General features: G+C 38.1%; 1 long non-coding RNA gene across 1 annotated transcript; it reads right to left on the reverse strand.

Moving 5' to 3' along the window:
• Positions 1–338: 338 nt before the first annotated feature.
• LOC131481490 (uncharacterized) lies at positions 339–3,810 on the reverse strand. The gene is made up of 3 exons (XR_009246355.1): positions 3,595–3,810; positions 2,464–2,551; positions 339–540 (listed from the first exon to the last, which is right to left on the reverse strand). It is a non-coding gene; the product is annotated as an uncharacterized LOC131481490 (long non-coding RNA).
• Positions 3,811–5,068: the final 1,258 nt, after the last annotated feature.

A 5,068-nucleotide genomic window follows, 5' to 3' on the forward strand; every position in this document is an offset into this window, starting at 1 on the left:
TAAAATTATCCACAATATTTAAAATCCCAAAAAAATCCAATAAAAAATGAAGTAGGCAAACCAGATTTAGACATTGTGATGGGGATATTGGTAATTAATTGTCACAGAAACACGACAAAATATAAATCTGCATTGCTCTTGCATATCTTTAAAGCATTTTAAAACTTTATCTGCAACCTTACAATATTAAATCATATTTCTTTTATTTTTTCAGTTCTGGATACCATACAGAGTCCAAAATAGTAGCGTGCTGCATGATCTGCTCCAACCTTTGTTTCGAGACTCTAACTCATTTCTAATGGCTGACGAATCGTCTACACTGATTGGCAATGAAAATGTTTAAATATATAAATCTTCTTCACAGCCAAGGAAACATTTTTACTTCCTGTCTTAATTCCCTTCTTTTTCATGAAATATTTACTATATCTGTTGCGTATTTCACAACACATTTCCAGTAATTTAGAAAATCATTTTCTTTGAAGTTTTAAAAAACAGTTCTGTTTAGTCCTTTCAAAATCAAAACAGCCAAACACATCTTTCCTAGGGGAAAAAAAAACTAGATACTATCTCTTGTTAAGATTTATAGTATAGGGCCCGGTGCTAACTAGGACTTGGGGAGTTCCTAGGAGAATTAAACTATTAGAAGACTGCTTTTAGAAGTTGGGAGTGGGCCCAGCAGTGTGGCCTAGTGGCTAAAGTCCTCGCCTTGAACGCCCCGGGATCCCATATGGGCGCCGGTTCTAATCCCGGCAGCTCCACTTCCCATCCAGCTCCCTGCTTGTGGCCTGGGAAAGCAGTCAAGGACGGCCCAAAGCTTTGGGACCCTGCACCCGCGTGGGAGACCCAGAAGAGGTTCCAGGTTCCAGGCTTCGGATTGGCGCAGCACCGGCCCGTTGCGGCTCACTTGGGGAGTGAAACATCGGATGGAAGATCTTCCTCTCTGTCTCTCCTCCTCTGTGTATATCTGACTTTGTAATAAAATGAATAAATCTTTAAAAAAAAAAAGATTTATAGTACACATTCAAACTCAAATTTGTAATTATTCCTACCAAAACCTACACTTGAATTTTTCACTTACAGACATCTCAACATGACTTCTGCAATTTAGTTAAAATAAATATTTACTTGATAATATGCTTTCTTCTAATTTCTTGCCAAATAATTTAATAACATAATTTTTCTAACCAAAAAACTCATACTTTTCAATATTCTCAATTTATATTACTTTCTTAGCTTTTGTATTTTCAAATTTTAATTTCTACTAAATTCAGGACCTTTTCATTCTTTTCTGTAAGTATCATCACTAAATCACTATTTTCTCAATATGGGGCCAATAATATCATCTTTTAATATTCTTCTGAGAGTTGAGAGCAATATTCTGCATTTTGTTCTTAATCTTGGCTTCCTTGATGAAAAATATCCATCATCACTTATTCCTTTTCAATCTTAGTTTTTACACATGTCATTTTACGTTTTTTTTAATCAACAATGTGAAAAGGCGAAAGATTTATACAATCTGAAGAGAAACCAAAGTATCATCAAGAATGTGTTTCTTGTCACAAATATCTTCATTTGCCAAAAACAATGATGAACATTGGTTGGTTGAGTAATACATAACAATGGTAACAAAATACTTTGTCTTTGAACTTCGGATATAACAGCTTTTTTCCTAATTTGAAAGAATTTGGGTTTAAAATGAAATATGAATTCCTTGCCATGTTTACCCAATGGAAAATTGAAATCACTGATTTGAATCGGATTGTGCTTTGCTACAAGTGCTCTCACTCATGTCAGGAAGTGACAGCTGTTTTCCAGAGTCACCATCTAATAAACAAAGTTCCAGAGGTTTTGATTTCATTACTCCACTTTTAGATGAATGTAATTTTCTTCAAATTCTAGTGAGCAAATCGAAGTTCCATTTTCTGTCTATGGATTATAAATTCAATAGGAATGACATTTTCCCGTGCTCTCATTGTTTCAATCCGTGCCTATGGTTACACTAACGGAACTTCGGACATTGGAGAACTTCAGCTGAGAGTTCTAGTTATGAATCTTATAAGGACAACTCTCTTGCTCATTTTTACAAAATCTTTTTTAAATAAAGAATGTTTAATGTCCCACTCATAAATTGTTGGTTGAGAATGCTCTGCAAGAGTGGACTCACTTTCCTGCTCCAGTTATTTAAATGTAGAACACTAACTTGAAATTTTTCTTTTTGCTCCTTCTTTTTATTGTTCTGTAAAATACACTTCTACAATTTATGTTTTTATACTCCTTAAATGATTTAAAGTAAGGAACAGCTAACTCTGACAAGAAGGAGCTAGTAATTTTTTTATTAGATTTATTTTAAATCCCCCTGTCCCAAGTTCGCCCCCTCCCCAATCCCACCCACTGAGCCATGATGGTGGCAGGTGGGGCCCGGGCCCCACCTGCCCTCCAAACTTGCCCCACCAGTGTATTCACCATCAAGGGAGCAGTCTCTGGAGTTCGGGCAGGCCCAGGGACAGGTCATACAGGATCTGCAGCAGTTACTCAACAAAGCTGTTGCTGCCTAAAACAAACCACAGACAATACGTTAACAGGTAGGCAAGGATGTCTTGATCATCTGTGCTTATGAAAACAAAGGACAGAACAGATTTAGGCAACAAGCAACTAGATCTACAGGATAAAAACATAAAATATTTTCTAATAGTAACTTGATATCGAAATAGCTAGCCTTTTGATTGACTATCATTCTTAAAAAAAATTACTATAAATTTCAGAATATGCAAAGTGAGGAAATGATTGAGTATTTCAAGTGATGCACATGGGACTATCCTGATTGGACCATCACACATTACATATTTACTTAAAAATGTTATACCTTAACAATAAATATGTACAACTATTATACATAAAGCACAGACTATGGCTTTCCAAGTATGAAAAATTTTTTGATGTAAACAGATTTAATTCTTTGTACTTTTATCCTTTCAAATATTGAAAAACAACAAGCCAAAATTATGACCATAAAAATTATCATCTGGGCCCAACATGATAGCCTAGTGGCTAACACCTTGCATGCTCCAGGATCCCATATGAATGCTAGTTTGTGTTCTGGCTGCTCCACCAACCTTCTAGCTCCCAGCTTGTGGCCTGGGAAGGAGGCAGAGAGGACCCAAAGCCTTGGGATGTTGCACCCACTTGGAAAACCTGGAAGAAGTTCCTTGCTCCTGGCTTCAGATTTGCTCAGCTCTGGTTAATGTCACCACTTGGGGAGTGAACCAGTGGATGGAAGATCTTTCTCTCTATTTCCACCTCTCTGTATATCTGTCTTTTCAATTTAAAAAAATTTTAATATAATTTATCAGTCAAAATTAAAATACATACACTAAAATTTTAATTTAATATCTAAAAATATAATTATATCTTATTAATTATTTTCATAAAATAATTCATAATTGCAGGGCAAATTTCCATGTAGCTACCAACATAATGTATCAATGCATTGGGCTTCAACTGTTTCACTTGCATAGAAATTTTTAAATAATATGAGTTACTTAACATAGCAAAATGTTGTTTAGACACTGTATACAACTGTCGAACATGTCTCACCAAGTTGCAACTGCCTCTGTGTAGATCCAAAATCTAATTGCACTCCTATTCATCCGTTTGGGCTTCATAACACAGTATCACAAGTGGAGTGTCTTCAACAACTTATTTCTCTCATTTCTAAAGCTGCAAGTTCCAGACCAAGGTCCAGCAAGGTTTGATTTCTGATGAGAGTTCTGTTCCTGCCTTATGGGATGGCTGCCTTCCTGAGGTGTTCTCATATCCTGAATACAGAAAGAGCAAAAATGAGAAAAATGGAGGCCAAAAGTGGGAAAGACACTGAGATATCGCTTTATAGAAGGACAGCAGTCCCATCAGATGAGGATCCCACCCTTTGACTTCATTTAACCTTGCTTGCCTCCTCTAGGCCCTGTCTCCAAACACAATCACATTGGAGCTTCGTACTAAAACATGATTTGGAGAGGTGAGGTACCAATTCATTGCAATGACAAAAACCAAAACACAAACACTGAGCATTCATGGGAAATAATACCTCATTAGTTAAGAAACTGCTATATTCATAAGAGATAAAGACATTTGATAAATTTTTTTCTATTACCTAAGTATTTTGCAGCACACCTCTAAAACAGACTCTATCTCTGACATTGGCAATGACACAATCTAAAAGACCTGTATATCATTAAGCTATGGGAGTCTTTTGTTTCATGATCATAGGGTAGGAAATAAAGAAGCATTTGGCCGGACATCAATGGTGCTTGATATTGAGAACCTCTAAAGTATGAGTCCTGGTCGAGGGGTCTCTGGCCATGTCTAAAGCACTGCTTCGAAAATCATGTGTAAGCACTGCCCCCAAGCGAATCCTCTATTACAGCATTAGCATCCTATTTGGACCCCAGTTCATGTCCCAGTTGCTCCATTTACAATTCAGCTCCTTGCTGACAGCCTGGGGAAGAAGAAGAAAATGATCCAAGTCCTTGGGACCCTGAGCCCATGTGGGAGACCGAAGAAGCTCCTGGTTTCTGGCTCCTGGCTCCTAGCTGCGGATCAGCTCAGTTCTGGACGTTGCAGGCCATTTGGAGAGTGAATCAGCAGACTGAAGTCCTCTCTCTGTCTCTCCTTCTCTCTGTGTAAAATCCGCTCTTCAAATAAGAATAAATAAATCTTAAAAAAAATCACTAGAGGGCCCAGTGTGATAGCATAGCAGTTAAGGCCCTTGCCTTGGACACACCAGTAACCCATGTGGGTGATAGTTCTAATCCCGGCAGCCCCACTTCCCATTCAACTCCCTGCCTGTGGCCTGGGAATGCAGTCAAGGACAGCCCAATGCTTTGGGACCCTGCACCCACATGGGAGATCCAGAGGAAGCTCCTGGCTCCTGGCTTTGGATTGACTCAGCTCCAGCCGTTGCAACCACTTGGGCAGTGAGCCATTGGATGGAAGATCTTCCTCTCTGTCTCTCCTCCTCTCTGCATATCTACCTTTCCAATCAAAAAAAGAGAGAGAGAGAATAAATTCT

This window comes from Ochotona princeps, chromosome 11, assembly GCF_030435755.1.
Source record: "Ochotona princeps isolate mOchPri1 chromosome 11, mOchPri1.hap1, whole genome shotgun sequence".
NCBI classification, from domain to species: Eukaryota; Metazoa; Chordata; class Mammalia; order Lagomorpha; family Ochotonidae; genus Ochotona; species Ochotona princeps.